A 23,570-nucleotide genomic window follows, 5' to 3' on the forward strand; every position below is an offset into this window, starting at 1 on the left:
CAACCCAAAATCAAATAGTTACTGAAATACAGCTCTTGTGCCAACTTTCCTGTGTGACAATTAGCCCCTCTCTTCCCTTTGTAGTGAAGTATCTGCTCTGTGTGACTCAATGTAAGAGAGTCCACCAATTGAGGATATTTTGTTAGCCTTTTCACAGTCTATTACAAGCCTAAATGCGTAAAGGCTGACTGTATCATCCTTCTTGGTTCACAATTGGCAGAGAGCTCAACGGTGCTTCTCCATGCACTGGCAGAGCAGTGGAATTTTTTCCCACTGTGCCTTGAATGGGTTTTACAACAGCCCAGAACCCACTCCACCTGTGAAAAACAAACAGCCAAAGGCACCCAAAGCGGAAGGGAGGGGGGTTTATATTTGAAGCATTGGCCCTCTGTGAAACCTCAGGGTTCAACCGTCTTTGAAAGCCACAAGTTTTAATTTTATTCTGTATCACAATAACAGTTAACACAATTTATGATCACCACCATGGTTTCATGTTTTGCAAACTGAACTGACATAATGTTTGCTCTAGAAACACATAACATATAAGGGTTAGATAGTTACATCAACTCTTATTTCTTTATGCATATTTCACCCTAAACAAACCAGACTCTTAAAGTATCCTTTTAGACTGCTGCTGGTTAAATTGTTTATTTTGTATACAGTAGGTCATAGAGACAATTTAAATCATTTAAATCAGCATACATTTTATGTAGTAAAAATATCTATCCTTAAAACATGATAAAGTTACTTCAGCAACATTGCAACAGTAATGACTTGTTTTCAGAGAATATATTTTTATTTATTTTTCCTAATCCATTTTTTTTTTTTTTTTTACTTGTTTTAACCTCAGTAAACCTCAGTAAATCGTGTTTAACTAATGTTCAAAACAAGAAAAAACAACAACAATTGGCCAGTGGGGTCATAAAAACTAATTCAAGATATATTCTCTGAAACAATTCTAAATATTATATGAAATTTTGTTTCACTGAAAAAAAGAAGAAGAAAAAAAAACATTTTGTGGTAAATTAAATAGCAGAAAAGATTAAGAACTTTCTACATTGAATAAGATAGTTTAAACATGAACTAGAAAATATCAAGTCAATTTTACATTCAAACATGTAAAGATCAATGCTCTAGCTTACAAGTACATTTTATTTAATACTGTTTTTTTATTTTTACAATGTGCTATCATGTATCAGTCTTAAAGTAGAAAACCTTGTCATATTTATTTGCTACTTTAAGTAAACTTCAATGGTAAATAAAATAAGTACATTTTACTTGAATAATTAATGAACTTGCATGGTTTCACTGTTTGTAAATTTATTTACACAGTTTATTGTTAATTTTGTTTGTTACATTAAGTAACTTCTTGTTTTGTGCAGTCTGAAGTAAATTTTTTACACAAAATTACCCATTCATGATAAAATAAATAAATACAAAAAATAAAAAAATAAAAATAATAATAAATAAATCTACATAGCATTCATTAAGCTTGTATCAAGTTTATTTAAGTACCATGGATTTCATATTTGTAAGTGTAAGTTAATATATTTACAAAAATGTACACTACCGTTCAAAAAAAAAAAAAAATTCTTCACATTTTAGAATAATAGTAAAGTCATTAAAACTATGGAATAACATAAATGGAACTATGGGAATTATGTTGTGACTAAAAAAAACCAAAATAAATCAAAACTATGTTATATTTTAGCATCTTCAAAGTGGCCACACTTTGCCTAGATTTTGCAGACATGTACTCTTGGCATTTTCTCAACCAACTTCTTGAGGTATCACCCTGGGATGCTTTTTAAACAGTATTGAAGGAGTTCCCATCTATGTTGTGCACTTAGTGGCTGCTTTTCTTAATTATTCGGTCCAAGGGAGCCACGTGACGCCATGCGAAGGGCAGACGTGTGAGAGACAGCTCTGCGCACTTTGCTAATTGTTTAAATTATTTTCATGATATAATCCTCCATCACTAGACCCATTGCAGTTTGCTTACCACAACAACCGCTCCACTGATGATGCCATTGCATCTACAATACACACTGCTCTCTCCCACCTGGAAAAAAAGAACACTTATGTGAGAATGCTGTTTGTAGACTACAGCTCAGCATTCAACACCATAGTGCCCTCCAAGCTTGATGAGAAACTCCGGGCTCTGGGCTTAAACAGCTCGCTGTGCAGCTGGATCCTGGACTTCCTGTCAAGCAGACGCCAGGTGGTTAGAATGGGCAGCAACATCTCCTCATCACTGACCCTCAACACTGGAGCCCCGCAGGGCTGTGTTCTCAGCCCACTCCTGTATTCCCTGGACACACATGACTGTGTGGCAACACATAGCTCCAATGCCATCATTAAGTTTGCTGATGATACGACGGTGGTAGGTCTGATCACTGACAATGATGAAACAGCCTACAGAGAGGAGGTGCACACTCTGACATGCTGGTGTTGGGAGCACAACCTCTCCCTCAACGTCAGTAAGACAAAGGAGCTTGTGGTGGACTTCAGAAGAAAAGACACAGTCCCATCACCATCAATGGAGCACCAATGGAGAGAGTCAGCAGCTTCAGGTTCCTGGGTGTCCACATCACTGAGGAACTCACATGATCCATCCACACTGAAGCCGTTGTGAAGAAGGCTCATCAGCGCCTCTTCTTCCTGAGACGGCTGAGGAAGTTTGGAATGAACCGCCACATCCTCACATGGTTCTACATCTGCACTGTAGAGAGCATCCTGACTGGCTGCATCTCCGCCTGGTACGGCAATAGCACCGCCCACAACCGCAAAGCACTGCAAAGGGATGTTGCAAGCCACTGGCACCCCTCATGATATAATATTGGGAGGAGACTTTAATCTTTTGATGGACTCAGTCCTTGATCATAGTGAATCAAAAGTGCGTAAACCCCCCAGAGCAACATTGACGCTTCACAGGATGTGTAAAAATCTTGGTCTTATAGATATTTGGAGACTTTTGAACCCATCTGGTAGAGACTATACATTTTTTTCATCAGTCCGTAAGATTTATTCTAGAATAGATTTTTTTTTATATCCAAATACCTCATTTCATCTGATGTTGATTGCTCAGTTGGAAACATTTTAGTCTCAGATCATGCCCTGGTGAGTTTAGAGGTGATGCCACATATAGAGAAAGAGAAATCATATAGTTGGTGCCTTAATGTATCCCTTTTGCAAAATCCTGATTTCCAACAAATGTTAAAGACTGAAATCAGTGTTTATATGGAGACCAACTGGTCCTCGGTATCCTCTGTGGGCGTGGATTGGGAGGCACTTAAGGCGGTTCTTAGGGGTTGGATTATACAGTATGCCTCATTCATCAAAAAATCCAGAGCACGAGAACTCGTGGAGTTGGAAGGAAATATTAAAAGAGCAGAGGCAGAGCTGAAGCGCCGAATGTCATCTGATGGCCTCAGAGAATTGACCCGATTGAAATATAGATATAAAGCTATTTTGTCGCAGAAAGTGGAATTTTGGTTATCCAGGGCAAAACAGTCATACATTGAGTCGGGGGACAAAGCAGGGAATGGTAAACGTCCCAGATTGAAGTTACATAGGCTGATAGACAAAGGTGGGCTAGGCCTACCCAAGATTTTGTTTTATTACTATGCGTTCAGTCTCAGACATTTGGCTCATTGGTCACTTCCACCTGAGAGAGCCCCTCCCTGGTTTGTTATTGAACAGGCAGTTCATGCCCCTATTTCTGGCTGGGGATGGCCATATAGAGAACTGGGTTCTGACCTGTGTGATAATCGCCAGGCAGGTTATTTTGAGGGGTTGGAGGTCAGCTGGTGCGCCTCCATATCCGGAGTGGTGCACAGAGGTGGGGAGGGTGACAGCTTATGAGGAGGTGTCATCGGGAAGACGGGGTGGCTTGGATATGTTTATACGGAAATAGGGCAGGTATTTGGAGTTTTTGGAGGGCTCTCGGGTGGGGTGTGGAGAGAATAGTGTAATATAGTTAGTATGATTATTATGTGTGTATATGTATGTATGGATATATGTATGTGTATATATAGGTGTATGTATGTTTGTATATGTATGTATATATATATATATATATATATATATATATATATATATATATATATATATATATTTTTTTTTTTTATTTTTTTTTTTTTTATTTTTTTTTTATATATACAGTATATATATATTTATATATGTGTGTCTGTTTGATTTTTATTTCTATATATTTACTTATGTTTGACCACAGGGTTGTATTTTGGGGGGGCGGGGTTGGGGAGGAGGATGGGGGGTTTAAATGTGGATTTTATATATATATATATATATATATGTTTTGCATTTCATTGTTATTGTATGATTTAATAAAAAAACTGTTAATTACAATAAATAAATAAATAAATAAATAATTTATTTGGTCTAAGTCATCCATTTCAAAAACTTTTTTTTTTTTTTAAATAAAATTTTTGTTTTGTAATTAAATAAATTAATATATTGGCACAATTATATTTTTGTCTACAAAACTAATTTCAAACATTTAAGCATACGCCTTCAGATCAAAAGATTTTTAAGATCATGAGAAACATTTCAGTCAAGTGACCCCAAACTCTGAACGGTAGTGCAAGTTAAATTTATGTCATGAAGTTAAGGGATAGTTCACCCAAAAACTCATAATTCTCATTCTCTCATAATTAATCACCCTTGTGCCATCCCAGATATGTGTGACTTTCTTTCTTCTGCAGAACACAAATTAAGATTTTTAGAAGAATATTTCAGCTCTGTAGGTCCATACAATGCAAGCGAAGGGGTGCCAACATTTTGAAGCTCCACAATCCACATAAGGGCATCATAAAAGTACTCTAGACGACTCTGGTGGTTAAAACCATATCTTCAGAAGTGATATGATAGGTGTGGGTGAGAAACAGATCAATATTTAAGTCATTTTTTACTATACAGTTAATTCTCCTCTCTGCTCAGTCAGTCTCCACTTTCACTTTCACATTCTCCTTCTTCTATTTCTGGTGATTCACATTCTTCGTGCATATCGCCACCTACTGGGCAGGGAGGAGAATTTATGATAAAAAAAGGACTTAAATATTGATCTGTTTCTCACCCACACCTATCATATCGTATCTGAAGATATAGATTAAAACACTGGAGTTGTATGGATTATGTTTATGCTCCCTTTATGTGGATTCTGGAGCTTCAGAATTTTGGCACCCATTCATTTGCATTTTGAGGACCCACAGAGCTGAAATATTTTTCTAAAAATCCTAATTTGTGTTCAGCAGAAGAAAGAAAGTCACACAGATATATGGGATGGCATAAGGGTGAGTAAATCATGAGATAATTTAAATTTTTGGGTGAACTATACCTTTAAGTAGATTTTACTTAATTCTATACCATTAATATTTACTTTATACAAAATAAAAATTAAGTAAGTCTTACTAGTAATTATGTTCAGAAAGTAAGCTTATGTTATTAGAAGGATGTTTAGATATTCTTACTGGAAAACAAGACAAAAATACTGATTACAAAAATATCTTTTTGCAGTGTATCTTGTGTAAGGGATTTGCTTAAATGTGCGAGCTTCATGATCATGTAAGTCCTCAGGTGTTTAAAATGAATAATGCACAGGCCTAGTGGTTTGAAGTCATTTGAAGTCTCTCCTCTTTGCTTGAAATGCAAATGTTTGCCTCTCCGGCTCTTCAGTACAAGCAAGGAGGCGGTCTGAGGTAAGTAGAGCATGACCCCTTTAGAAGCATATGCTTTTTGCCAGCTGTTCTGGGGTCAGTTGTTTGCCTCTCTACTGACACTGGCTGTCAGATGAAGGGCCTCTCGTCTGGGGAAAACAACTAAGACAACAGCACCTCACCTCACGGAGGGATGTGTTTCCTCAGTGAATTGATTTTTCCTAAAATGCTCTGTTACACCCAAACAGTGTGGTGAAAAAGTTTTATCTCCTCACTGCACTGCAAATTTAAAGAAATAGTTCATCCAGAAATTAAAATGCTATCATTTTTTTATTCACATTCATGTCATTCCAAATTTTTATGCTGTTTATTTATGTGAAACACAAAAGTAGAATATTTTAAGAATCTTTGGGTGGCTCTTTTCATACAACATTAGTTCATAATGACCATCCTGTATCTTTTAAAAATGACCTTTTAGGGGAGCAAAAGAAGTCAGTTGTGGCATTGTCTACTGTCATGACTCTCAGTTAAAATGGGAGAGGATGTGAAAAATGTCAGAGGAAGTCCAAGAGAAATTATAACATTTTTGCATTTTCCTTTAATCAAGAAGTTGATGTACATCCTTATCTGCATGGAGAAACCAATGAGTCTGTGTTTCTCCATAACTTTAGGCCAGATCTCAGCACACCCTCATTTTTAGAGTTAACTACACAAACATTTTGCAGAGCCTCTCATGGCAATGAGACATACTAGTACCCTTGACTGCCATCTGGTGCTGAGATTTCTCACCACGAGATATTGTGTTGAGGCCTCAGACGCTGCAGCTGCCTGAACCATGAGGAGATTTTACTGCTTCTTCATTCATTTCCTCATCAGACAAATTGTGTGGTGTGTGTGTTTTTTTTAACACAAATCTGTTGGATATCCATTTCTGATCGCATTATTTCTTCAGTACACTCCGCTTTCCGTCTCTCATTCAAATATGTGAGAGCGATGGATGTGCTGTCTCTTTCGCTGTTTTGACCAGCATACTAGCACACCACTCTTACTAGTTCGGCCGTATCTGCAGGGTTGGGGAGTAACGGAATACATGTAACGGGATTACGTATTTAAAATACAAAATATAAGTAACTGTATTCCAATACAGTTACAATTTAAATCATTGGTATTTAGCATACAGTTACATTCAAAAAGTATTTTGATTACTGAAGAGATTACTTTGCATTTTATTGTCATTTGTTTCATTTAATATTTAGTCCTTTTGATGGAAAACATTTATACATATAAATGATGCGATCCAAAGTGCATTTGAACAGTGGTGAAACACTTTCTTATGATGTGTTACATTCATACGAGCAGACAGAGAAGTACGTTTGAAGTAAGTTTGGAGCAGAAGAAATAGAAATAAACCTTGTGTAAATTGTCAGCTTTATGCTAAGCTAAAATGCTATTTCTAGCCATTTTACATGCACGTTACCAGACACAATCATATTTTTTTATCAAGAAAATTCACGTTGGATCATAATTTATTTTTTTCTAGTAAGATCTTTGATATTAGGGCAAAAATCATATTCTTGATAATAATTTTTGTATTGTTTTCCTGTAAAAAGATCTAAAAATCCTTAAAACAAGATCAATTTGATTGATTTTGTTTTAGAAACAACACTGCATAAGATATTTAGGTTTTTCAGAGAATGTATTTTTAACGTGTGTATTTTGTCTTACTGTACTGGCAGAGTTTTTAAAGTCAAAACAAGTGAAAAAATCTATCACTGCTGAAGAAGTAAACCAAAGTATTTAGAATACGTTACTGACCTTACATACGTTACAAATGACATTTTACAGCATGTATTCTGTATTCTGTAGTGGAATACATTTCAAAAGTAACCCTCCCAACCCTGTGTATCTGTATATTGCAGAAACAGTAAGAGTAGTATGGTTGTATGCTATTGTGAACACAGTCATGAGTCCGCACAACGGCAACTTTCTGCTCGTGTTAAAACGGTGGAGTGGCGATGCCACAGCTGCTTGCAACCAAAGGGAAAAAATAGACGCATGGTACGGGAATGGGGGAGAAAGAGTTCATTGCTAGAGAAGCCCAGGGCAATCTACGCTCCTGGACTTGAGGCAAAAATGCCACCAAAAGTAACAAAAATTAAACTCAAATTATGGGGGCACAAAATGCCCCTGTAATAAATTCCTGCATGCTTTATTTGTAACATCTGATTTATTTCTTAATACTCTAAGACTAGGTATACAGTACATATTTTTGCATACAATATAAGATATAATTATTCAGATTGAGAATTCATGTTAATACATTGATTATTGGTTATTACACTGGTTTGTTAGCACATTTTACTCTACACCAGGTGATTTCAAACTGGGGTCCAGGGACCCCCAGGAGGCCTCAAGGGGGTGCTAGGGGGTCAGCAAAAACATTTTGAGAAAAAGTAATAAATTAAAATAATAATAATAATAATAATAATAATAATAATAAAAGTAGTTAAAAGTAAAAAAAAATTTTTTTGTAAGAAATAAGGTTTGCACTTCACTAATTTTTCAATAATTTAATTGAAAAAAAAAATACTTCAGGTTTAGACATCTTACATTACATTGATAGAAAAAAACAAACTGTCAAATTAATAAAAAAGTATTTATTTTTCATATAAAATGAAATTAATTAATTTTGCTTTAGTACAATGGCACTATAAAAGCCCGTTTTTTAATTTTGCAGACAACGTGTCATTATAATACCATCATGTTTACTCTTTTTCTCACACAGGGGGTCATCCCACTCAAGGGGATTACCATATTTGGCATCCTTCGCATTAAAAAGTTTGAACCCCATGGCATACTGTATGAATATGGAGATCATTCAGTAGCCAACATCAAATGGTATCAAAGGATTGTACCATGATGCCACAAGCACAGTACTTTTATGGTCTGTCTCTGAGTGTGCAACTTTTTGCTTTAATTATTCAAATATAAGCCAACACAATATGATTTTTAAAAATCAATGCACCATTTTTGGGCAGGAATATTCTGGTATCACTTGACAATAAGGTTCCATTTGTTAACATTAGTTAACAATATTAGTTAACATGAACTAACAATGAACAATACTTTTAAAGCATTTATTAGGCTAATCTTGATTATTTCAACATATAGGCTACTAATACATTTATTAACTAACATTTACTAAGATTAATAAACACTGTAAAAAAGATTATATATATATATATATATATATATATATATATATATATATATATATATATATATTTTGTTCATTAATATCAAATGCAATAACTAATGTTAACGAATGTAACCTTATTGTAAAGTGTTGCCGAAATATTTTATTTGTGAGCTTCTAAGTTCTAGATCTAAGACTTTAAATGACGTTCTCTTAAAACAGTGGGCACACAAGACGAGAACTACGCTGTATGCATTGCTAAAATAAAGTTGCATCACTCAGTGCTGTCTGATCTCAATATACCAACACTTGAGGACACGCGGCGAATGCGTCGCGATTTCTGATGATTACCCAGCGTGCCCCGCGGGAAAGATGGCGCTGGACGGGATCAGATGGAGATAAACTTTACCCGAAATCTGGAACAGCCGTTATCTGCACCTGCGATCAGCAATATCACTTCACCTGCTCACCGAGAGATAACGACACGAGGACGAAGGGTCGGCGGTCGCGCGTGAAGGTGCTCGCGGGGAGATTTTAACGGACGTAAGCCAGCGAGGTAAAAGAAGGAAAAGCGGGCAAAGTTTATTCCGTTTGAGCAAAAGTCAAGATCGATCTCGGGCTTTGACTGCAGGAAATCCATCAGAGGTAGGCAAGAAGTTGATAAATATGCACCTTTGACACACTCGTCCATTCTGATCAGGTGTTATGAAAGGTATTTTCCACATATTGCCAGTCAGTCACCATTGAGATGAACTGATAAACACACCCAGCAGTGCTGTACGAAACCTAAACATGCAATCAGACCCGTGCAATGCTTCTCGATCGTTGTTATATCCTCAGAGCACTGATCGGATAACAGATTAGTGAAGGTTACTGTTCTTAAAAGTGCCGATGTCAGGGTTTTTCGTGCATATTTACTCGGTGGAGTCAGTCATGGCTATGGGCAGTGAAAATAAGCCCCTAGGCACTGTTGTCTGTTTAATGTCTCCTCCCTGTTCACATTGTCTGTGAATTTAAAGCAACTGATATAATTATTGAATGCCATTTTTTCCCCGCATACACAGTTAAATCAGTGCTGCCAGCTAGATCCGGTTGTGCAAGCGATCCTAAAACACAATCTTGTGTAGTACACGACCGTTTCTGCGGGTTGACCTGTTCTAGATGATGATCTAGATACTTTTATCCAAATGTCCTAGCGTGGAAATGTAGGACAATTAAGCGGAATGCTCCTGCGATATTTCGACGAATAATCGCAGTTATGCTGAAATATCTCCACGAGGTCATGATGCGCACAGAGTACTTGAGGAACCTGTGTTTAGAGATCAACCTGATGTCAGTTTCGTGAGCGATATATGCTCGATACTGATCTTTAAAATATTATAAATGCATTGCAACTATGTCCCCTTACAATGTGTGATGTGTACCGATTAAGCAAGTCGGTCGCAGCATGTGCCGCGTCAGCTTTGCCTAAGAGATTGCAAGTTCTTATCGATTAAAGTCATACAACTGAGCAGGAATTGTGCTGTGATCGAGTTGTACGAGAGTCGTTTCTGAACGAATCAAGGAAGTGTCTTTGGAGGTCACCTGTATGGTCATTATTTGCTTTGCATCAGCACCAGCACCAGCATGCAACATAATGCACAGACCTATTTCCGTAGCTGCCAATGTTGATATAAGGCCGGAGCATCAATAATCCAGCTCTGTGTAAAGTAGATCAGCATCCTGATGTCATTGACTTCTCTGGCTGTGTCTCAAATCCCAGAGAGCTGCCTACCTAGACAGCATTTTGGAGCATTGAAGTTAAGAGAACGTGCCCAAAATGCTGTCCAGGTACCTTTACAAAAAGCTCCGTTGAGTACCATGGTACAGTGTTGGTATTAGATGAATATAACTAGAGGTCCATTTATATTTTTTTTTTAATGGGCAGTATCAGTGAAGATATCTAAAAAGCAGGGTGGCCGATTTAATGCAGATTTAGTCTTAATACAATTTAATGATAGCAAATAAGATGTGCACAGAATTGCTGGATTTAAATACGTTTAACACTTAGCTGTGAGTACATTTTGGAACTGACATTTTGGGCTGTTCAGGGCTGGAATCTTTTAGATTTTAAGATGCTAAAAAAGCTCCAGTGCACTAGTAAAAACTTTCATTCTCAACTGTACAGTACAGATATTAAACACATGATTAATGAGCTATCTGCTGTCTTTTCTTTGGCTTTCTATCTTGTTTTTGAACAACAATCTAAATCGAGCAATTCTGTGATGTGGCAACTAAAACAGCCATTTGGCTCCTAAATGTTTCAGTTTGGGAGCCAATGGCTCCTTAGTCATTTTTTTTAATTTTTTTATCTGGAGCCCTGCTATTGTCTTTCATATCTTAAACATTTTTTTTTTTATGTTGTAGTCAGCTCACTAGGTTTTGAAATGCAGCCTCTGTGTTATATGGCTCTCAGGGGAGGTGGAATAAACTGCAGTTTTTCAATGTGAAATGCTTGCTTGATATGACAGCCAAGCTGCTCCCATACCTCCTCCCATTTTTATTGAGTGCACTTGAGTTGATAAGTCTTGCATGCTTCAGTCATTACTTACAGATGCCTAATGTCGATAAACAATTAGTAAAGTGCTGTTTGTTAAGAGGTAAAGATGCTGTTATCAGGTCAAAGCATTTGGTCTTTTATTAAGTCTTGTATAACTATCAAGCATTTTAGGCATGAAAAGAGCTTAATGAATATACTACAATATTCAATTTGTCAAGCCTGAATGATTGATTATTGGGTATTTGCGTAAATAAGACCTAACACTATCAAAGATATTGATCTCAGGAGGGAAATTCTGATGTTACTGAAGCAGAAGTTGGTTTGTAAGGTAAAAACAGGTGCAAAAAATGAAGAATAAAACAAAAGATTTGAGCAAATGGATCACTGAAATGTATACCAATTAATTTAAATGGATAGTTTGAACTGTGCTATTAAACTGTTCGATTGCTTCTCGTAGATTCTGCTTCTTCTCTCGCTCCAATCACTCAATAAACATGTGGGCTCTATTAGCACTTTACTCATGCCACTGGGGTGTGTGGATTCTTTAAGAGGCGGGTGACAGGTTGCAGGGATTTGTGCTAGGCGGTCTAGTACGATAGTGCAGCCCAGTGTGGAGGTTTATCAATTAGGAAACAACCAGTGTGAAACTGTTTAGGGATGGATTTGTTGAAAGATTACTCTGTCAAGTACCGCTGTGTGTTGCTCTTCTTAGCTAAAGAGATACAGGATATGTGCAGTCTGGAGGGTTTAATTGGGAGAACGTGGCTGAGAGTCGGTTAATTGTTTGTTGATTAAGTCTTCCTCCGTTATAAGGTGCCGTGATCAGATTTTGTCATTTTTAATCAAGGGCTCTTGGCTGTTTCAATAGCTGGGTTTCCACCCACATATTTTTCTTTGAATTTTGATATGTCACAAAAATTGTTTGATGGAAGGGAAACACCAAGATGCAAATACAATTTCCAAAGTGTACATAAAAAAACGTATATGCTCACATGAGATGGATACATTTTTTTATTCCGTAAGAAGGTATCCACATAAACTACGATGGAAACACATTTACAGAATACTCAATATTAATTATTATTAATGTTAGGCTTGGGATCAGTGTCTTTTTCCATGCATTGATAATCAGAACATTTTCCAGATGATTATTGATATGTATCGGCAATTTTTTCAGATATAAATAGGGCTTCATGTTGCACAACAGTTTTTGTGAAATCATTATCAAAGTACATGTTGTCATATTGACATATTGATTATTTACTCTAGCAATCACTGGATGATAAATTGTGTATATGTATCTTTCATATAGCCTAGACACATTTTTTTTTTTAGTTACAAGTACAGCATGTCTTTTTGTGGTTTGATGGCTTGAATGAAACCTATTCAAGTCTACACACAGAGAAATTGCATAATAAACATTGTAGTTTCATACACTAACCTGCAAACTCATCTTTGTTCATTCTTGAAGTACAAAAACCTTCGTAACTTTTGTGTGTGTGGTGACTAAATTCACAACTTTGGATTGCAACCTGCACAGCATCATTGTTTCCTGTTTGCGATACCTGTACCTTGTCCTACCTGAAATGCGGCGCTGCTTGTCCGGTGTGCGACCGGCTTCAGTAAATGTTATATCACCCCCTTGTGGTTTCCCAAAGTTGTAATGCCAGACTACATTAAACTGAAAGCCAACTGACAGAGAATGTGAAAGCACTCAAATTAGGCTTCTAATTTAAATGTCGGCTAATGTTAATGCAGTATATCGATACCTCAAAAACGTATCAAGAAAACAACCTCCTGAGACCTGAGCGCGACTGCTCTGTATATTTTTCATTTCCCTTTTTGATTTGTAACAGGTAGGACCTTATAAAAACGCAAATAGTTTTCTTAAAAATTGATGTCCTCATATGTGGACAACGGGTCTAAGTTGTGAAATGTTAAATAATACCAAGCTATAGAGAATGTGAGATTTATTAATTTTTTAATCAAAATGTTTAGTATGTTTTTAGGAGTGTTGGTTTTTCATGTTTTTGAGATGTTACAGACATTACAGCTGATTTTCTGTAAAGCTGCTTTGGAACAATGTATATTGGGAAAAGCACAAATAAAAACTAGACAAATAAAAATTATTTGAGTTTTGTGTTACAAAGTTTTTTCTACTTTTGCGACAAAATCTCAATGTTCTTTCTTTGCACAGTCAAACAAACAAGTGATAGCCAGTGTTGAAGCATTTTATCAATCAGAAATTTGCATTAGTAATTCTGATTTAAAGTAATGGCCAGCATCATCCAATCGCTTCCAATCGCTGCCAACCATGTTAAAATAAAATTTTGCATTATAAAATTCTGAATATAAGTACTGATTTCTATTGTCCCATGTCTACCAAACATGTTTTGTGGTGCAAACTAGACGCCTTCACGGGTCCAAAAATTTGTGCCCGAACCCAAAGAGACATGGAAATGTACTACCCGGACCCGAATCGGACCCGCCTATTATTTGAATGCTTGGATCCGTATCCATGCAGAACCGAGAAATGCCGGACCTGAACCGGACCCGTTTATTATTTGAAAGCTTGGATCCATACCCATGCAGAACCGAGAAATGCTGGACCCGAACCGGACCCGTCTATTACTTGAAAGCTTGGATCCGTACCTATGCAGAACCGAGAAATGCCGGACCCGAACCGGACCCGTCTATTATTTGAAAGCTTGAATCCGTACCAATGCAGAACCAAGAAATGCCGGACCTGAACCGGATCCGTCTATTATTTGAAAGCTTGGATCCGTACCCATGCAGAACCGAGAAATGCCGGACCTGAACCAGACCCGTCTATTATTTGAAAGCTTGGATCCATACCCATGCAGAACCGAGAAATGCTGGACCCGAACCAGACCTGTCTATTACTTGAAAGCTTGGATCCGTACCTATGCAGAACCGAGAAATGCAGGACCCGAACCGGACCCATCTATTATTTGAAAGCTTGGATCCGTACCCATGCAGAACCAAGAAATGCCGGACCCGAACTGGACCCGTCTGTTATTTGAAAGCTGGGACCCGGACACGGCCTGGAGACATGGACCCGATCGACACCGATTTCACAGCTGATTGCTATTAATTTACAAGCTGTGAAAACAAAACTTTGTGTCTTACGTAATGTAACGTTAGTAGCCTTCTCCCCTGTGCCTGGCTGTGATGCATATAATCCATCCTCCTTGCCAAGAAAGTTGGCAAAATACATCCAGGTTCTCTGTGATTCCTCTCTTGCTGACTGAAACAGCATGGCTAATCCACTCATTATTTCAGCTTCAGAAGTCCACTTGCTGTCATGGTGACGGATGACAAACGCGACTTAGACTTTAGAGTCAGCTTAGCAATTTTTTTGTATCTTAATCTTTTTTATGTATTATAACTTCGACTGTTCGCCCTTTTGAACTATAATAACGATTGCTTGTTCATTGCCACGGCTGCTAACGTTAGCGTTGCTAATTTGCTAATGTGCCTCAACTCCGCTCTGCCTCTGACGTCACTCAACTCGTTGTGGCACCGCTCCGCTTTTCACCTTATTTCCACTTTCTCATCCTAATTTTACAGTGTTGCAAGTTACAACACACACAGCACCATCATCATCGCGTTTTCTGATTACGGCCGGGTCTTCTCGGATCGACTCTGGTATTACACATAATGTTAAACCGACCCGGGACCCACAGTAATAGAATGGGACCCGATCCGGACCCGGCTGACCGTATAAAACGTGGATCCGAACCTCTACGGGTCCCGGGTCGGGTCCTTGGGTTAGGGTGGACCCATGAAGACCTCTAGTGCAAACATCATCTGCAGCCTGAAACTGAACTTTTGACCGGATGTTAGGACTGAATGCACTTGGCTGCATAGGAAAGCTAAAGGATGCTCCCATGCTCCCTAATTAGTGGATGACTTAACCTACAGTGTGTTGTTTGACTGCACTGGTCTCAGAACAGTTTGAAAGTCACTATTTTCATCCTAACTCCGTAACATAAAATGTAAAGTGGATTGAGACCCTATTACCACTGGACCAAAAAGAGGCCTGAGTCCACTTTCAAGTCCTGGTTAAATGTGAATGCAAAGAGAACAGAGTTCCCTTTCAGTTCTTGGTTCAAATCGAAAGAGGTGCGAGATTAGTTCATTTAAAGTGAGCTCTATTCCTAACAACCCAAAGGAGAGACTCTTTCTGTTGGCAGTAGAGCGTGGTTAAAACATGAATTAATTTAGAGATAAAAGGCTCACTTGCTAATTTGTAGTTTATTCACACCCTGTTGAACATGTGATCTGCTGTTTCAAAGTGATTTTAAGCCTTTTTGTTCTTTTAGACTTATTAAAGCAGCAGTTTGAGGTGTTAAATATTTTGCATATCACAATTGCGAAATCTGTGCAAATAATTGCTATATGACCAAATCGTGCAGCCCTTATCCAGACCACCTTGAACACAGATACTCATTTCAAAGCAAGAATCATGTGCTTTTTCTTTTGCTTTAAATACAAAGCAGTGCTGTTGAAGACGACCTTGGCAGTTGAGATTGGTTTAGAATTTTACGTTCACTCTATTCATCAGCGTTTGCCCACACATTTCATACGCTTTCACTCAGAAAAGATGTCAGACAATAATTTTTCAAAGCAACCATTTGAATGCTTTCAATCTTCAAATACATTAAAAAAAAATAAATAAAATTTAACTGTTGTTTTCTCTAAATGGTGCAGTATTGGAAGGATGCACCTGCGAGGTTCTTGAGAAATGTCAAGGTTGTGTATTTAGGCTACAATTGGTTTGTCTGAGGCTCTAGAGCCATTGAAAGCAACAAGTTGTTATCATTCTACAAAATATTTGTAAAATTTCAAAGGGATACATGGATTTAGCTTCCACTAAAAAGACTACATGGATCTTGTGTGCTGAGAAGCGACCTACATGTTGCACTGTTTTGGAGACTTTTTTGGAATGCACTCAAATTGTTTTTGAGCGGGAGGGAGTGCGTATCGTGTGGATACATTCCTTGGCTGAGCTCCCATTCTGGTGGAATGCTCCTCAGTAACCAGCATTCAATTCTTGTGCAAATTTACCCTCCGCTTGCTTGCTCCCATTGTAAGCCTGTCAGGTCTGTTTTTATGTTTGTTGCTTGAATCCAATTACCCGTGACCTGCAACATAGCCTGCACCTTTTCACCACACCACAGACACAGGTTTCTTCTCTTTTCTTCTCTCTGTATCTCCATCTGTCTCTTTTAGAGCACTTTCTGTTCTCTGCCTTCATCAGTTCTCAAATAACGCTTAGAGATTCTCATTTGAAGGTAATGGAATCACCCGTTTACCCATAATGACCAAAAAAGCAGCTGAAATGTCTCATAAAAGGTCAGTACTTTTAAGAGAAGAGAGCGTGTGGTATTTTTGAATTTAGAAATTCACCCTGAAAGGAAATTCCTTTTGCTATAAATTTTATTTTGCTGTGCCGATCGACTAAGGCTGGGTGATAGGATGATGTTATCGGATATCGACGATGTCTTACAAAGATCCCGATGCCGATTACGACATTCAAGTGACAGACGATGATCGACAATATCGGGAAATGGCAAAATCATGGATCTGGGAAGTCGGCAAATATATTAAACAGTGGCCAGGGTGTGAAACAACCACCCGCCACCCGCAAAATGCAATGAGGCTGAATCCAGTTCACTAGTTCCTCGTCCAACTATTTCATGCGCGGGTAATTTTGCTCATCTACCTGCAACAGGCGGGTGACCTGTAAGACGTCTCGGAGTGACACATGATAAGAAATGCGTTAGTCACAAAGACACGTGCTTGATGAAACACACTTTATTATATTTTTAAGAACAGACAAAAAAAAAAGCAGTCAATGCGCATCTGATTTGCTGTTTGTTCAGAGGCGTGCAGCGTGAGCCTGTCATGTGGAGCAATCGCATGTAAAGAGTTTTCACTTTTTTTTTTTTCTTTTTTTTTTTCTCTGTTTCATTCCTCTGAAAACTGTTTGGAAGAAAAATGTCATCTATGAGAATGCTGCAAATTATCTCGGATCATCTCGGGAGGTGCTGTGAGTTTAGTTCGCTTTATTTCCACAGAGCAGTTCGCGGTTAACATGCATTGTGAACACAACTCTGCAGGTTCAGTAAGATCTTTGTATTAAAGCTACAGATGAAAGTGATTAAATCATAAAGTAATACAAGACACGTTCACCATGAACCTAAAATTGAGTTCTATTTTCTTTTCTTTAGGCAGCATTAACTGAATTACCAAAACGCAATACAAACACAAATTGGCAGCATTATTTTGGGAACACAAGGGCATTTATTAGGCTTATTTATTATGATTATTATTGTCTTTACATTTATGATTGTCTTTAGTTCTTAATTTGTAGGCAGTTAGTAATTTTCCACCTGTTTACGTTGACGGATGCTTGTGTGATGGTGTTTAAAGCAAAATCAATAAAGCAAACAATTCACCGACCCTCAGCAGGGGGGTTGACAAAATAATCGTAGATCGCGATATTTTTTTTAAGGCAATTATCGATAAAATAATTTTTACATATCGCCCAGCCCTACAGTTGACCAATAGATTGAGGATTAGGCCTATTTTTGAGTTCCAGGGTTGTTGTTATTTATAATGTCAAAGCCAACATAAATGTCTAGGGGAGTAAAAATGCATCTGACAATGAGAGCTTCAAAATTGTGGCACCCATTCACTTGCATTGTATGGACCTACAGAGCTGAAATATTCTTCCAAAAATCTTTGTTTTTGTTCAGCAGATGAAAGAAAGTCATACACATCTGTAATGGCATGAGGGTGAGTAAATGATGAGAGAATTGTCATTTTTGGGTGAACTTTAGGTTAATTTCAGTTTTGCACTATGGTGTAAAATTGTTACATGGGTGTTACCCATGTAAGAAAAATGGAGTAATAAGAAAATACAGACCTGTCTCAAACAAATCAACACAAGTTATGTTTTTTGGCACAATCCGAAGCAGTTTAGTTGCTCATTAATATGGGATTCAGCTGATCCCATATCACAGGCTTGTGAATATCGGTTATTTTACAACTGCATTGAATGTAGTACATCCATTTCAAATGTAGAGTCGTAACTAGGCCTAATTGTTTTAATAATATTATAGTTTTAATATAGAGGAGACAGGGGCTAGTTGTCACTCTTTTTACTCCAGTGAATATTTCTCAGGTTAGGTTTATTTCTTAGTCAATTTCAGCATAGCCACATACCTTAGAAAAACCTATTGAACTTTTTCATCATTCTTGCCCAGGGAAAAAGATACAGTTAATTGCACACACCTCAACCTTCTGTGACAACATGCTCCAAATAGCATTAAAATAACAATAATATTTTCAGATCACAATCGCAGTATTTTTCAAATTAATTGCAATTAAATTTTTTGGTCCAAATCGTTATGCCCTAAATTTCAATACACAGTACCCAAGAAGTCAGCCTGCTCTTTATGATGTCACGACTGGCTTTCGGGAGGTTCACATCTCCTTCATCTTCCGGTTCTTCCTACATTTGTTTTAGCCTGTGGTGTTAAGAGAAACTGGGAACCGTAATCCTTACTGCACATTAGGCCTGACCACACACACACCAGCTGCTGGAGAGAGCTTAGTGCTCGAGAGATCACAAGAGCAGGTGGCTGTAGCCCATTGCCTCCCAACCCGTGTCATAAAGATGCCTATAGACCTCTGGTTTGCAAACAACATTGGGTTCAAGCTGATCTAATTATTATAATTGTCTTTCCCAACACTCCCTTTTGAACATTCTGCTGTCATCTCTTCATCTCAAAAGTGCTGTTGGTCATTAAGAGCGTTTCATCACACTCCATAATTCAGCAGTTTGTATGTGAAATGCATTGGTTATTATGCATTGTTAAAGGGATAGTTCACCCAAGTAAATGATGACAGAAGTTTCATTCAGAACTATCCCTTTAATAGAAAATGAAACTTAATTGCAGTCATTGTGTGTGAAGAACCCAAAACATGATGGCGTCTGTTGTTTGCGCCATTGCGGGACATCATCTCTGTCAGCTGCCAGCTCATGGCATTCTGTTCATTGACTCATATCTCTACCTGTCCCCTCTTCAATATCTTGCTCACTTGTCCTCCTGATGTCAGCACTTTTACTATTTTTGTCCCCAGTGGACATTGTTGTGGAGGTATAATTAAAATCCCTGGTTCCTGAGACTCACAAATTGCCCTTTAGGGGTTGTTTTATTTTTTCCAACCCTGTCAGTCACTGAAAGGTTTTAGTGGATATATTTATAAGATATCATGTTTAGCTCACATGGACAGAATGCCTGTTTCTGTCAGTGTTGCCCTGGAGCTCGTGTTACAGGTGCGACAAACGTCTTAAGTTATCCAGCTGACACTGTTGAGTATTGGCATTTCCATTAGTATTACAGTCTTCCTTTCACTGTTCTTATGAAGAATAGTGTGAAGCTGACCAGTAGTTGGCACCTGCACTAAATAGATTTCTGGAGTGTAACACATCAATGGAAAGGAGGAGGCGAGAACCGGCTTGACAATATAAATAATATTTAATGATTAACTAAAACAAAAGCACAAACACACACGCAGGTGTCAGACAGCTGTCCGTAACTCTCTCTCTAACACTCCGCCGTCTCCGGTCGGCCTTATTCCTCTCGGGCTTAATCAGCCTTATTAGGGGCCGGGTGTGCGGAATCATGACCCGGCCCCGCCCTCCGCCCTGCCACATTCCTCCCTCATTCTCTCAGGCCGGGGAGCCCCCGGCATGACGTACAATCCCCCCCGTCTGCCGGCAGGTCATCCCCGCCTACCTGGATGAGGGAGGGGACAAGGGTAGGGAAACAATAACAAAAAAACATGGTACATTCACACTGTAACGGTGCCTGTACCAACTTAAGATAATATAAATAATATTTAAAAAGAGAGGGAAAGGCCAATGCGGAGCGGCAGCAGGAGAGAGAGAGATGAACATTTTTTTCTCACGGTTCTCTGATACGCCGTAGCTTGGTCCTCAGCCACTCCTTCACCCTCTCGTGGGTGACAGCCACACCTCCCCGGGCAGATCGGAGGCAGTCCTCCTGCCCCTGGCGGACGGAACGCCCCGCCGCGTTTTCGGTGGACGAAAGGGGTCTCCCCCGCCCCTGGCAGCGGTTCTCCCGCTCCAGGCGGTCGGCCAGGAGCCCCTCCCCACTCAGTGGCTAGTAGGGGTCTCCTCCGCCTCTAGCAGCAGCCCTGACCACTCCAGGCGGTCAGTTAGGTGCCCCTCCACCCCTTGCGGTCGGCGGCTGTTCCTCCGCTCTCAGGCAGCCGGGCTCCTCCGTCCCCTGGCGGATGGCCGCGGCTGCTCCGTTGGGGTTGATGGTAGTAGCGAGGACTCTACTACAGCGCATTTCTCCTCCTTCCCGGGTTTTCGCTCCAGTGTAACACATCAATGGAAAGTAGGAGGCGAGAACCGGCTTAACAATGTAAATAATATTTAATTAAATAAAAAGAGACACAAACACATACAGGGCAGCTGCCCATAACTCTCTCTCTCTCTCTCTCTCTCTCTCTCTCTCTCTCTCTCTCGAGCTGCCGTCTTTGGTCGCCTTTATCCCTCGCTCGCCTCATCAGGCTGATTGGGGTCCAGGCGTCCGTCATTCTGCCCGGCCCCGCCCTCCTCCGCGCTGCACTCCTCCCTGCGTTGCCTCAGGCCGTGGAGCCCCCGGCATGATGTACACCCCCCCCCCCTCTCCGGGGTGGGGGGCGTGGCTTACGCCCCGCCTGCCAGCAGGTCGTCCCCACCTTCCTCGACCTGGGAGGAGACAGGAGGGGAAACCAAACAAAAACAAACTAAAAAAAGGAGAGGGAAAGGCCAACACGGAGCGGCAGCACGAGAGAGAGAGGAGCGAGAGAGAAAAAACTCACTCACCCGTTCTCTGATGCGCCGTCACGTGGTCCCTGATCACTCCTCCACCCTCTCAGGCGGACGACAGCCGCTCTCCGTGCGGACCGGAGTCAAACCTCCGACCCCCAGTGGACAGAATGCTCCTCCGCTTTTCTGCCGGCACGTGGGGACACTCCTCCGCCCTTCTGGCGGCACTTGGGGACACTCCTCCTCCCTTGGCAGCGACTACATCGCTCCAGGTGGTCGGGGAGTCCCGTCCCTCCTCACCTCGCGGACGGCGGCCGTTCCCCGCGGACGGACGGTCGAGCTACTCCGTCCCCTGGCGGATGGCATTGGCGCTCCCCTGGGTGGACGGCAGTGTCGAGGACTCTACGATGGGCATTCCTCCTCCCTCCCGGGTTTCGGCACCAATGTAGAGGGGGTACAAGGGAAAGGAGGAGGCGAGAACCGGCTTAACAATGTAAATAATATTTAATTAAATAAAAAGACACACAAACACATACAGGGCAGCTGCCCATAATTCTCTCTCTCTCGAGCTGCCATCTTCGGTCGCCTTTATCCCTCGCTCGCCTCATCAGGCTGATTGGGGTCCAGGCGTCCGTCATTCCGCCCAGCCCCGCCCTCTTCCACGCTGCATGGAGTTATTAGAGGATGGGGTTAAGATTTGCATTGTGTCCTGAACACTGGATGTTTCTTTAAATGTAAATGATGACACAATTTTCATTTTAGGGTGGGCCATTCCTTTATTTATGGGGCCTTTTTCTACTTTCACTCTCTTTTTCCTGCTGCCTGAAGATTATCAGGAGCATTTCCAAGGTTGATTCAGGCTCGAGGGGTTCCTGGTTGTATCCCCGGCCAGGAGCATCGGAGAAACTAAAAGGGCCACCTCCGACCTTTGCACACCAAATGAGAATTTTCACCGTGATTAACATTTTGAATCAAAACAATGGATTCCTAACAAGCTATTCACACTTGGAGCGAACAGGTGTGCAAGCTTTATTTTATGGTGAGTGTCAATTTTTTTTTTCACCAGGTGTTGAAATGCACTGACCAATAAAATATGAGCTTTGGATCTTGTGTTGGGAGCCGTTGCAGTTACCAAAACCAGCGCAACAGGTGGCACTAAAGCTCAGAAAGCTGTTTTGACCACCAACATTAAATGCTTAAGTAACTTGAGGAAGAAATCCTGAACCAGCAGTTAGGTTGTGTATTTAATTGGCATCAAATGATATTACTGAATCACTGCTTTGCATCCCTCTTAAAAATTACCTGATCTTGTGTATTGTCTTCATAATTTCTTCCATATTGCTGCATTTTTTGCCTTTGCATTTAATCTTACATGAGTTCTCTTATAACTCTTATATAATTTAGATTACGGCATCTTTGCTTTTATATCACTTTTTTTGTTAAACAACTTTACAAACCTTAAGTGTTTTTCTATGTTAAATATTAGCCTAATACTAGTGCTGTGACTTGCAGTGCAGCAGATATATCTTTATTTATTTATTTATTTATTTATTTTTTTAAATGCTTCTATATACCAAAAATGTAGTGGTGTCTCCACAAAATCATTATTGCTGTACTTTTGTTAACAGTCGTTAATAGCTGTCATTGGTAATAATGTGTCAGACTGAAGAAGGGTTTTGTTGTGTGAGATCTGTGTTTTATTGCTTGCATTAAATAGACTCTTGAAGTGTTTAAATTTTATCACATATAATAAGTAACATACAGGGTTGTGAGCAAATGTATAACACAAGGAGATGTACATGGAAATAATATACAATAAGTATTGTTCCGAAACATCCGTTTTAACAGGCGTTATACTGTATGTTTTTGCAATACGCAGTGATTTTAAACAAATGTACTTAACACAAGTATATTTGCGTGGCACTGGTAAATAATTGCTTATGTTCCAAATGATAACATCTTTTAACCATTAATATAATTTTTTACACTCTATTCTCTCATCTTACATCTCTCAGACTGAGTAAACATGATAAAACTGCCAGTCAGCTTGTCCAGCAGGTTAACTGAAATAGTTTGTGAAAGAGGGATTGAGGAAATCAAAAAGAAACTCATCACTTCTGCAGCTTGTAGAGAAATCTGTTTTATTTTTATTTTTACAATCAATTACACTGCCAAAAATGCAATCAAAATATAATTTGAATATTTTATTGAGCTCTCTGAAAAGTGCAAATCCAGTATTCACATTGGGACTTCCGCAATAAAATAAGGTACTTCAGTTAATAC

The 23,570-nt window shown here is 39.3% G+C and overlaps 1 protein-coding gene across 2 annotated transcripts in view; it reads left to right on the forward strand.

Annotated features, from left to right (window-relative positions):
* The first annotated feature begins 9,179 nt into the window (after positions 1-9,179).
* Positions 9,180-23,570, forward strand: part of LOC127413696 (tight junction-associated protein 1-like) — a 153,127-nt gene continuing 138,736 nt past the window's right edge. For both annotated transcript variants that reach the window (XM_051651040.1, XM_051651041.1), the window contains exon 1: positions 9,180-9,516. The gene's annotated coding sequence lies outside the window, so the exon portion shown is untranslated. The remainder of the gene's footprint in view (positions 9,517-23,570) is intronic.

The sequence above is a fragment of the Myxocyprinus asiaticus genome, chromosome 23 (assembly GCF_019703515.2).
Source record: "Myxocyprinus asiaticus isolate MX2 ecotype Aquarium Trade chromosome 23, UBuf_Myxa_2, whole genome shotgun sequence".
Lineage (NCBI taxonomy): Eukaryota > Metazoa > Chordata > Actinopteri > Cypriniformes > Catostomidae > Myxocyprinus > Myxocyprinus asiaticus.